The 13367-nt window shown below is 36.2% G+C and overlaps 1 protein-coding gene across 1 annotated transcript in view; it reads right to left on the reverse strand.

Moving 5' to 3' along the window:
• The window catches only part of efnb1 (ephrin-B1), a 58049-nt gene that overhangs the window by 43597 nt on the left and 1085 nt on the right, over positions 1-13367 (reverse strand).

The following is a 13367-nucleotide window of genomic DNA, read 5'->3' on the forward strand; positions in this document are numbered from 1 at the left end:
TAGCAAGAGATCAAAATCCAATAATGCAGCTGAAGAATATGCAAATAAAAGCAAAACACCATAAATCGCACTATACGAAAAACTGTTAATTAACAGATATTATTTTACACTGTAGTCTTACATCTAGTTGAAAAGTTTTTTTTTTATTTTTTTTTTTTATCTGTCCTTCAAATAACTCATAATGGAAGTAGCTACTGTTGCTATCTTTTTTTTCAGCTTGAAATTTTTCAACTTCAAAGTGTCTCCTAATGGTGTCTTCTGCGTTATCTCTAAATAAACGACAAATTTAAACATTATATTTTGTTCTGTTTCTCAAAACCATACTAAAAATTACAGTGTTATTCATAACAGCAGATGAACATTCATTTATTTAATAACAGCCTTCATAACCAAATTAACATATCTTTTTTTTTTCTCTTTCTGAGCTCAAAATGCAATGGCATGAGAGTAGCAGTTGCTAAGGCAGACAGTATATATATATGGTGAAAAAAGGGGAAAAAAGCCAGAAATGCTCATATTTACTCTGTCTCTCCTCTCTGTCAAAGTCTATCTCTCTCTCTCTCGTCTCGTCTTCCCTCAGACACACACACACACACACACACACACATATTTGCTCTCCCACTCACTGTCAGGAGTATTGTGTTTGTCTGAGTGTGAGATGAAAGGTATGAATTCCTCCAGAGCTCCTCCAGGATACCACCGTTACACACACACACTCACACATACACACACACTTTGAGTATAATATGCATTTAATCGGTGTATGGGTGTATTTTTGAGTCACAAGACAGAGTAATGCAGAAACTGTTTTAGTGTGTATGTTTCTTTCTCACAGAATCTCACATTTCAGAGCAATTAAAGCAAATGCAAACACACACACACACACACACAAACAGGTTATACTTGGCTGACAGCTCACTCAAACATGCCTGGGAGAAAACCCCAATCAAACACACACACATACACACAGAGAAGAAATTGTCATTTTACTAATAGTAATGTCGACACACACATAGTTATCTGTGACCGCATCGCTGATTGATATTTACACCTATGAGAAATATCGTAAGTGGTAAAAAGACACTCTTGAGAACGAAAACTAACCAGAGAACAATGACAAGTTGTCATTAGACACTAAACAAATCTGTCATCACACTATTTGTGTGTGTGTGTGTGTGTATGTGTGTGTGTGTGTCTGTCTGTCATGGTAATGTGGAGAAGAATGAGTGAATGTACCTTGTGCCCTCATCTTACACAGAATATAAATAAACATAGTGGCTATGTTGGTAGCACATTTTGAGACTTAGTGGTTTTACATTTATTTAGTTGTATTTTAGTTGTAAAGTTGTTCATTCCTCAGTTTTTCTATTGTAGTTTTTTTATGTTAGCATTTAAAAAGCCAACTAATGCTATTTTGAACTGTTTGATAACTATTGTTAATGAAATATTAAGCAAATTTGGAAATTAAGATATATTTATTTTTCAAAATGTTCTCTCGTTTGTTGTTAGTGTTTTATTTTCCACTCCATTGTTGGAGTTTGGCTTTTACAAAATGTGCACTGTGCTCACTAGAGCTGTGTTTGCTTACACAAATAAAGTAAAAACTGTAATATACCGTTATTGACATTTTTTTACATTTTATCATAATTTATTCCTGTTTTTATCATGATTACTTCAGTGCTCAGTGTGAAATGATCTTTCTGAATCTGCTGTTTAAAACCATTAATATTGTCATCAGTTTTAAATTGATTATTAATTAAATAAAAAAAATTGTGTTGTGTTTTTAGTTAAACATTCTGAGTTGTATAATTTATATATTATAGCACTTCAATATAGTATATGTTATACAACTTTAACTTATGCATTAAATATAGTTCGAAAGCATTGTTAATTTCGAATTGATCTGTCCATGTTTGTCCATCATCTAATATAATATAATAAATAGACTTACTTGTTTGTATGTTTTTTTATACTCCAAGCCAATCGCATTTCAGGCTATTCACCTTGATCATAGTATGATTGTTTTAACCGTGGCGACTTTATTTCTAGTCAGCTTAATGTGTTGCGCTATTAATGAGAGGAGTTTTTTATTTTTATTTTCATTGCTATATTCAAAAAGTTGTAAATCCAGTTTTATTTGCTTTTATGTAAAAACTTTGATGTATTTTTTCCAGAACTCTCAAAAGTTCAAAAATAACGTCAGTTATCTAAATTTATTTTTATTTTCCATTTATCAAGAATAATATGAAAATACACATCCGTTCATCCCTTGATGCGATATTTGCAGTACCCAACAGGCCAAACATCCCAAGTTATCAGCAGATTTACAGTACAAAATTATTTATATGTATTTTATAAAATTAGGGCTGCATGATATTGGAAAATCTAACATTGCAATATTTTTTATTTTGCAATATATATCGTGATATGAAAAATTCATTAGATGACTTGAATAACTATTTGGAAAGAATTTAAAATTTGAGTGATTTAAGTGAAAAATTTGAGTGATTGGGATGATTCTGTATAGGAGTGCAGAAAAATATTATTCAATTTACAAGCATAGATAAATACAAAAAAAAAAAAAAGATACTAATTAAATGAACTGCATTTTGTTGCAACCCAGGCTCATTCTGATTACGTACCCCTATATACATTTCTGGAGAGAACAAAATACATCCCTGGAGGTAATTTTATTCGTTTTTTTGTTTCTGCAAATCTGCCAGAGGCTGCTGTGTACGCTTTTTTAGATATCAAATTTCTCTTGTGAGTGCCATTCGCACCTGCTGTTCTTGCGAAAATCCATCAGAGGCCACTTGTCGACTAACTAACTGACCAACCAATCAACCCCCAACCAAACCAACCAAACCCACCCCCCACCGAGCCCTTCCCTAAACCCAACCAATAGTACTTTTAAAAGCACAGATTTACCTGCCCACCCCTTCCCTAAACCCAATTGTTTTGAAAAGCAATCCAAAAAAAGAAAAGCCCCCTGATGTTTACCACGCTTTCAGATTTTACCACATTTTCACCTTGTTATTTACTTGTTTATTTTATTTTTTGGCTTCTGTTTTTGTCTAACCTGCTTTCTGAAACCGTTCCTCACTGAACTCAAACCCTGTCATCACAGTCAACTCCGCTCTGCAGTCCGCCAACATATGTGTCGAGCTACCGGACAAACGGATAACACCGGAAATGCCGTCCACATGCAGATAAACATTCAGCTGTTAAGCAAGAAAAGTAACGGTGTCATACCGCCCCATAGCGTTCGTTTTAAAGACAAAATGCAGCCATACATAGCTCTGGCTACATAATTCGCGATCTCTAGAAACGTATATAGGGCTACGTTTTCAAAATGAGTCTATGCTACGTTACTGTTTTCCAAAAAAGTCGAACTGTATTCAGGTATACAATTATTAAAAAATCTAATGTAAAATATCACTGGATAGTCTTAGTTGTATAAACAGTTCAAACAAAATAACAATTATTAAATTAAAAACAGCCCAATTTCCCATTTAAAACCTTCACAGTCACAGGCCTCAACATACACTTGCAAAATGATCCATTATAATCCAGATCACATTGCGATATCGATGCTAAAATGATATATTGTGCGGCGCTACATAAAATAGTCATCTTTTCAACAGGTTTTATTTATGAATCTCTGAGAACAGTCCTCACAAGCACACAGCCAAACCTGTAAACACACACACAGACGATCAAACTTCCTCTCTCTCTTTCTCATGTTTTATGAATTAGCCGTGTGTGTATGTGTGTGCGTCAAGTGTGTTTTCAGCATTGTTTTATAATTCGATTTTCCATTTGTTCTGTCCAGCTGCAGGCAGAGATCACTGTCTCACCAATAATGGCTCTAAACTCCTTCTCCCCTCCATTTTAAATAATAATGAGCCTTTAAAATGGCTGATTCAGACGTAGCCCTAAAAGCGGCTCCCTGACCAGTAAACAGCTTTCAGCCCCATCTATCTGTGGGGGCGTCCCGAGCCCGATATTCGAGTGTTTTCAAGCAAACCGAAGATCAGTGAGGAGAGTTTGATCTCCCGGTGTGCGTTCAGAAGTAAGTCTTCTAATGGCAGGTAACCCTAAGCAGCTTAGAACTGCAGTGCGAGAGATCTGTTCTCAGGTCAGCTGGAGCTAATAAAGGTTATTGTGACTTGAAACTGCATGCAGAGAGCGCTGAGCTCAGATCAGCTGGAGATGAAAGCAGGCTGGAGACTTCAGCTTCTCTGATGCTTTATAGCGGCATTTAGCTGACTGAAAGCGTGACCATTTCTCCGGACACACACACACACGCGCATGCACACACACGGGCAAGGAATGATGGGTTTAGTGAGTGTGATGGTCTGAGCTGTCGACTGGAAAGTGGATAAAAAGGATGGAGGAGCTTTGAACTCTAAAAGGGTGTGACTGATGGCCCGCTGTGTGTGTATGTGTGTGTGTGTGTATACGTAGCAGAATTTAAGCAGGTTTGGAGTTGCTAGACTTGCAATGCTTCTCTTTGTTTACAAGAGACTATAAATGTGTTAAGGGTAGATATATATGCCCATAATCCGCCAGTGTGTACTGTCACACGTACCCAAAAGAGAAAGCAAACAAGAGAGTGTGAACGCGCACACGGACAAGTGAAGGAGCAAACAGATTGCAAACTTCTCCTTAAAGAACGCTAATCATTTCCCACCTCACACCCTGTATGTTATGAGTGAGAAGTGTGACGGGCTTTACGAATATCTTAAGTCACTTTTTAGAGAACGTGACAGCTGCTGTACATAAAGCATGTGTGTGTTGTTACGGAGAGATACATTATGGACGGAGATCTTTCAAAAAAGGGTTTACTCGTGATGATACAGTGCTCCATTCCCTGTTTAAAAAGTGAGACAGAGCAACTGGTGTTTGACATCTGCTTTTTTTTGGCCTTCATACGTCTTGGTATTTGCATAATGGCTGATCGCAAGGAGGAGAGAGGAAACGGTTTGCTCCAGAGGGACAGGAATCCAGACAAAATATAATGATATATGCGAGCACACACCCCAAACCACAGCACTTTAGTGACTTTTATTTTGCAACCTCAATGTGACTCTTTTCACATTCTGGCTGTACTTTAGAGGTGGGAGTTAAAGAATAAATGTAGGTATTTTTATGAGTTTGAATGACGTACAACATAAGATACTGTATGAATTAAGATGATAGATATAAACTATTTAACCTTTTATAGGGCACTCTTTGAAATACTGGAGTAGGGCTGTGCAATTAATTGAAATCAAATCACAATTGGTATTTGAAACGTTGCAATTAGGTAATCGCAAGAGCCAGCGATATGGAATATAAAGTTGAAGTCAGAATTATTTGTTTATTTTACTCCCCAATTTTTGTTAATTGGAGAGAAGTACACATTTCTAAACATTAATTTATTCATTTTCTTTTTGGCTTAGTCCCTTTATTAAGCCGGGGTCGCCAAAGCGGAATGAACCGCCAACTTATCCAGCACATGTTTTAGGCAGCAGATGCCCTTCCAGCTGCAACCCATCTCTAAAAAACATTTCTAAACATAATAGTTTATATATACATAATAACTGATTTATTTTATCTTTGCCATGATGACAGTAAATAATATTGTACTAGATATTTTTCAAGACACTTCTATACAGCTTAAAGTGACATTTAAAGGCTTAACTAAGGCAATTAGGGTAACTAGGCAGAATGCGTAATAAGGCAAGTCATTGTATAATGGTTTGTTCTGTAGACAGTCGAAAAAAAGGAGGTAATAATTTTGACCCTAAAACGGTTCATAAAAAATTAAAACTGCTTTTATTCTAGCCAAAATAAAACAAATGAGACTTTCTCCAGAAGAAAAAATATTTTCAGACATGCTGTGAAAATTTCCTTGCTCTGTTAAAAATCATTTGGGAAATATTTAAAAAAAGAAAAAGAATCACAGGGGGCTAATAATTCTGACTTCAACTGTATATGTATTATTTAATGTCCTCCGCCCAGAGCAAATGCGTGACTGCTCTTTGTGTGATAGTATTACCAGCCAATTGAGTGAGCATACTTTCATTCTGCCCAATCATAACTTTTCAATCTGCCTCTTATCAGCCTTGTTAGTATGCTGAGTCTTCTGTATTTTATTTATTTTTATTTTATTAATACAGGGACAATGTTTGACATGACATGTAGTTTCAGAATTATAAAGCTAATTTGCATTTGTAGTCCCTGGGCAAGTATAAAACAATAGTACAATATACTGATAGTACAATATACTATACAACTGTTTTTTATCATTATTCTTTTGGTTTGTAACTTTGTATAATAAGGTACATGATCTCCCTAATTTGTGTTGAACTTGTTTACAGAAAGGTAACTTTTAACGTTTAAAATTTTAAATTAATGTTTCTTTTTTTAAACTAACCTAAGAAGCTACGATACAGATTTTTGAGCTGAAGCGTTACAACAAAATTAAATCTCAAATCAAATCACAATCACAATATCTGTCAAAAAATTGCAATTCAATATTTTCCCCAAATTGCACAGCTCTACCCTGGGGGTTATTACAAGACCTTTGAAATAAAGTTATCTTATAACATTTTTCACCTGGTAAAGGTGAATTACTACACTGTTAAACCCAACAATGAACTTTATCAAACGAAATGAGTGTAGTTATCTCAAAATTGACTGAAAGACAATTCTACTCATTTAAAAGAGTTTTGAAGTCAGTATTGAAGGTAATGAGTTAATTAAATACCTCATTGCTTCAACTTAAATAAGTTCACAGTACTCATATAGATTAGTTTTGAGTTGCCTTAACTTATTGAGTTTTACACTACTTGGTTGGTTTGAGTTCTCTTCATTCATTGGGTTTTACTGTGCTTAAATTGCTTCGTTTACTCAAATGGATTAAGTTCACAGTACTCATTAGGATTAGTTTTTGACCTTAAATGGTTTGTTGCAATCGGTTTCCTCAAATGGTTTGAGTTACCTAAACATTTAGCATTTTACATTGTAGATATTTTACAGTAAAAAAAAAATCAATTTGCAGCTCCAATATTTAATTCAAAAAGGGCAAAATATTGTTTAAAGGGCATTTATCTTATAAGATTCCACATGACAGCTTTGTTCCAAGAACAAAGACAAATTTAACTCTATATTGGCTTTCGAATATCCTTCAAAATGATGCATTCAAACCTGGTGTGTCCTGAGGCAGGACATTGTGAATGTTTAAAATGCAGGAATGATATTTGAGTGCTTGGTGGTGGGGAGGATTTTCTGGGAAAACTGTCTTAAATTTCAGCCTTTTACTCACACAAAGCTATCACATTGCTTGAGAAGCCTTGGAACGGTCGCATGAGTAAAAAGGGCTACCTTTAAAATGCTTTGCCACTACTGGAGCCCGACAGTAAAAAAAAGTGTCTGCTTTCATTGTAGTTTGGACATTTGGTGTTAAAAAAGTTTATGTGTTCCAAAGAAGACTAAAAAAATCTTACAAGTCTGGGAGGTGAATAAATGACGTCTGAATTCCCATTGTAACCCTAGAAGTTAGGGCCTTGGGTAACGTAATGAAATCTCCTGAAATGGGCTCAAATATGGAACAATTGTGCCGTTTTAGTGGCATTGATTAAAAAGAATGGACAAAAGGGCATGTATAGTGAGACTGTTTACAAAAAAATTAAGGGATGTTTACAAAAATGTGCTATGGTGGTACCATGATGATATGGTGATGTTATCAGATGGTGATTTAATCTAATACTATATGTGGAGCAGGGCACTGAACATTCAACATTTTGCCATAAATTCTGACATAACCTTATATTAGGTTTACCGCCAAAAAAAAAAAAAATAAAAAAAAAAAATAAATAAATAAGCAAATAAATAAATAAACAAAGCACATTTCTCAAATTATCTTTGTTTATCCCCATGCAGCATAAATAATATCTTACACAAATTGGAACAACACAAAGGTGTGTAAATAAAAACAGAATCGTAAATAATTATAAGACGTCACTGAAATCCCCCCAAAAGCCTGTCTGTTTACACATGACTACCCTAACTATCTAAATGAGGACATTCCAGCACAGACTTCCACTGTTTATAAACAAAGCTAATTATACTTTCAACAGACTAACCATAACCCCACACCCTAATATAAACCCTTTAGCCTTTTTACAATTAAAATAACAATAATAATTTACTTTAGGAATGGTTTTGACCTCTGAGGATGTCCTGGACCTCCCCAAAGGGAAGTTTTGACAAATATAGCAAACTTCTGGGGACAATTTCGTCCCCAAAGTACAACTAAGTAAACCCACCCCCCCAGCAGCTGCCACTGCTCCTCTTCCGTCGTGTGCTCCGACAGACCCTACAACTACAAACATTACAGTCCTTAAAACAACACGGGCGCTGGGCTCGGGGTGCGCCTGTGCGTGTGAGAGCCGTTTGAGGAGGCTGAGAGAGCCCAGCGGTCATGCTTGGTCAGGGACAGACAATGTGCGTTTGTTACTTAAGCACTGTTGTTAATGAAGCCCTCCACATGCGCGCACACATACACACACACACGGATGTACAATAAAAATTAGGTTTCATGCCAGCCTCCCTCGCTCTCTCTCTGTCTGTGTTATATAATGACTTCAGAAATACGGTTTTAAGTTGCAAACTCAATCCCCGTTAAAATGTACACACTTTATAGTCGTGGCATAGTTAGACTAAGGATATGGCCTAACATTCGCAGTATGCAACTCACACACACACTTATATATACCCTGACAAACATCCACAACACCGTGAAATGCTATCAGCGACGGAACAAAAGCCACTTCACACACACTTCAGAGAGGAACAGGTCTGTTGTGGAAATGCCGGCTGAGACAGAGGGAAGTGTGTGTGTGTGTGTGAGTCTGCGTGAGTCCTCTCTTGCTGTTCAACATATTGAAACTCTGACAGAGTTAATCTCCTCACTGTCAACTCCTATTATAACACCACTGATCATGACATACACACACACTAACTCATGCATACACAAGTGCGCGCACACAATCAGGCGTACACACACGGAAGCGCACGCGGACACATGATTGAAAGTAACACAACTCTGAGAATAATTATTACCGCTGTGGATGGCTGAATATGTGCTCAAACATGTCCTGAAAGCTCCCGAACAGTTACGCACGTATCTGTGGAAATCCGTAACTTTGATCGCTGTTGAGACCAACAGGATCTCTTTACAGGTCAAAGGTCATTCATGTCTTTTCATTTCATCATAAGAGGATTCTTCAGACCCCCTACCCAAAAAAAAGCTCTTTCAGAATTTTTGTATTTAAGAGGCGACGAGGCAGATGTATTCACAACAGGTTGAACCCGCTCACAGAGACCGAAAGTTTAATGTTGCATGGGCCGGTATACGATTCTGACCGTATGATAACCTTGAATAAATACATCAGGGTTTCACGCTATAGTGATTACTGCTCTAAAATATGAAATGTCTGGTAAAAAACAACAACTTTTTCCCCTTTGTGCACAAAATATACACAATATATTTTACTTTGAGAAACATTTCAAGTATTTTGGAGCAGTAAACATGTCAGGCTAATTAATTCAAATGAATCCTTGACTTCTGCTGTCTTCATTAGTTTCAAACACACATATTTCTTTACAATTAAAACAGCATCTTTTGATATCTTTTCTGCTGGAGATACTGTCCTAAAACAAAAAAAAATGTTAATAAAGAATCTTACAAATACCTCAATATTTTGGAGGTTTTAAAACCTTGACTTTTCCAAACCACGGTATAACTTAAAAACGGTTACCATGCCCTGCCTACTCTACACTTCTCTTTCATTCGTTAATTATTTTTTAATGACAGCTCTTTGAGAAATCATCATCATTACCTAACACACATCATTTAAAACCTGTACGACTTTCTACACTTTAAAATTTCTATGTAAAAACCGTACTGTAAAAAAATGCTGGGTTCCACACAATTCCTTCATGTTGTCCCCACACAAATGGATTAAATTAACTTAATAAGTTGATTGAACAAATTCATTTTCAATAAAACTAAACAATTGTGTTGATTAAGCTCATTTTAAGTAGTTTGAACAAGCAGCAAAAAACTTTTTTTCGTAATGTCAGTGTGGTTTAAAACAACATTGGAGCCTAATAACTTAGGGCCCATTTACACTATTACGTTTTAGTTTTAACAGCATTTTAGAATAAAAATGATCCACACTGGCGTTTCTGACGGTGACGATGATGGCCATTTAAATATGTAGCTACATGACGCCTCAACATTTCTGGTGTCAGTTAAGTTGTTAATATCAAAATGAAAATGGGCAGTTCTTTATATCATGTTTTTATTTTATTGTTAAGATTAAGTGAAACAACGCGGCAGGGTGATGCGAATAATGTTATAAAGTACACTGTTCCCTTTGAAGACCTGTCCTCGGAAGTTTGTTTTCTATATCAAAGTGTCAATGTCTCACAAGAAATCTGAACTTAAGAGGAAATTATGCAAGACTGAACTTTGTGCACTTAATATTGAGGGAAAAGCCTAAATCAGATAGACGAATATCTGCAGCCACACCTCAGTTTTGTCTTGGTTTTCCCCCATCCACATTGACACAGAGAAGCAGTATTTTAAAACCAAAATGGCCTCGTCAGCGTTTCCAAAATGCTTCGTTTTCGGGGCTTAAAAACTCAGGGGTAGTGTGGACGGAAGGCAAAATTTGTGTGTTTTAAAGTGAAAACATATTAGTGTGAACGGGGCCTAAAACTATATGAAAAAGGAGAAAGAAAATCAGTTTCCTTTTGAAGATTGGTGTTTAATTTTGTTTAAAACATTTTCAAAGAGTGTGCATGAGCTAAACAGGATGTTTAACTGCTGCTTTAGATGGTTATATGTGCACACAGAAGTTGCTGATTAAGACTAATTGTGCAGCACAAAGTGTTGGGTAAATGAACAAACCGGTACGCTTGAATGCACACTCACACACACATAAGTAAAGTACTTCAGTAGCATTTTTTGAGCTAATGAGAGACAGATTTCCAATTAGCTCCTCATCTCCTCCCTTAGCACTGGAAAAAGGCCAAAACACACAGGCACATTCATACATATATCATGGATTCCCCTCTTACTTTGTTCTTTTAAAAAAAGTCCAAAAGCGGAAAGAAATGGAGTTAATTTGCAGTCGTTCACAAGAAAATTGTTTCTAAACAGCTAGAGTGTTTTCTTGATAAGCGAGTGGCTGGCAAGAACTTGAATGTGCTGAAATTATATTAATTTGCTGCTAGAAGAATTTGATGACGTAACTGGGAAGCGAAGCGAGTCCTTATTTTGTTGTTTGTGTGTGCGTCTGATTGGGTGTATAGTGTGTGTGACACATTAAGGGAATAAAATATAACCTGGAATCTCTGCCTCAATGTGATAATTGTCCCAATGATTAGCTACTTTATTCTGTGTCTGTCGCTTTCTCTCTATTCCCAGCAGACTCCACTTCTCTTTTCTTCCCTCAAGGCAGAGGAAGGGAGGGGAGGGGTGTCACTTTTACATTTTTCTCAGTCCAAATTATAGCTGTGAACCATGCAGATAGGAACAGAATTATACATCTGAAACCAGCAGTAAGTCTGTGCGTGAGCGCGTATGTGTAGTTGTGTCTAGAAGTAATTAAATTTACATAATTGTGTCAACAGAATAAATCAGTGAAGCTCTTGTTCCACCAAATGTTTCTTCCAGAGAAAACGCAGCGGTAGCTTTAGCGTTCAGTAAACTTTGCATTTTGCTGATATAAATATCAGAGTGCTGAGGGGTGGAGAACGCAGACAGAGTTATTTTTTTTCTTCTAATTTTACAGTCCTTCAATTATATTTCGCATTCAGTCTGAGAGAAGTCCGACCTAAGACACAAATGGCACATTATTATGGGAACGAGAGAGATATGTGTGTGTGTGTGTGTGTGTGTGTGTGTGTGTGTGTGTGTGTGTGTGTGTTACTACTGAGAGTCTGGTAAGAGGTTTAAAGGGTGACTTAGTGGTGGTGGACGCTCCCATATGTCCGCTACAGAGAGTGTGTTTGCCCAAGGCCCATATGTCTTTATGAGAGTGCTTAAGATAATCTTTGAGTTCAATGATTAATTCATCCACACAACTTATGTATATGTAGTTACTGTGCTGATTTGTAATGATATGTAGGATTGAGATATGCAGACATGTCTCTTGTAAAACATTCACCATCAGTTACATCCAATTCCAATATTTTCTTCCTATAAACTTAACACACTTTATTATATATTTGCTTCATATTTGAGAGGATCTCTGAACCTGTGACTTAGTAAAACACACAAGCTTGTGCACAGGTGCATACACACATTCTGTGAGCAAATAAACATTAACTAGTTAAAACAACATGCAGCAACTGTGGTAAAACAGACCAGGCCGGTTCGAGCATCTGCTGTGCCGTGGAGCTCAAAGCTGCTTCAACGAGTAAAACAATCCACACACAGAGGGGCTCCGGCGACTGAGCTGAAGTTTTCTTCTCGCAGGACAAGAAGCTCAGATGTTGTTGGTTTTTAAGATCTCGTTAAGTGGTTAATCTCTGATATTAATATTGATTATTTTTGTATTATTATTTATTAACTCAATTATTTTTATATACTCCCATGTGCTTGCATGTCGCAAACAAATAGGCTACATATTTTATTCAGAGTTTGTTTTAAACTTGCAAATTGTAAATAGATAAATAAAGGAGAACTTTTAATATAATATATAAATTAGGGAGCAGTGTTTGAAAATTTTAGGTTACGAAAAGTTTAGTTTAACTATTTTAGTTTATAAGTTTTTGAAATATAGTTTAAGTTGGCCTACAGGCTTAAATATCTTCAAATTTGATTTATTTGATTTTTAAGTCGTACATAACATTTATGTTTGAGTGTAAATAAACAAAATACTTGTTAATCATTAATTATGTAGTAATTACATAATTTTTTTAAAGTTTTACCCAGACAGATGACTGTTTTTCCACGTCCTCCTTCTTTACTCAGTTTACGCATGAGAACAGTAAAAATGGAAAAACAAAAACAACATAAATTTATGCTCATTCGCAATTTACGGTGCGGTTTTACATTTAAAGGCACAATTTATGTTTACGCGTCGCCCCTCGGGTTCTCACATGCTAAAGTTTTCGAGTTTTTCGTACATTTTTTTACAAGCCCAGCCGAGAGACTCCTTAATTAAAATATTCCCCCCGAGATGAAAAACACATGTGCACTATTCCTGTCCCCCTGTTTACGCTCATAACTCAGCGGCTGTGTCTCAAACCCTTTGGAGCTGCCAAGCAAGAAGTCCCCAAAATGCAATTTGGATGCCCCAAAT

The sequence above is a fragment of the Danio rerio genome, chromosome 5 (assembly GCF_049306965.1).
Source record: "Danio rerio strain Tuebingen ecotype United States chromosome 5, GRCz12tu, whole genome shotgun sequence".
Lineage (NCBI taxonomy): Eukaryota > Metazoa > Chordata > Actinopteri > Cypriniformes > Danionidae > Danio > Danio rerio.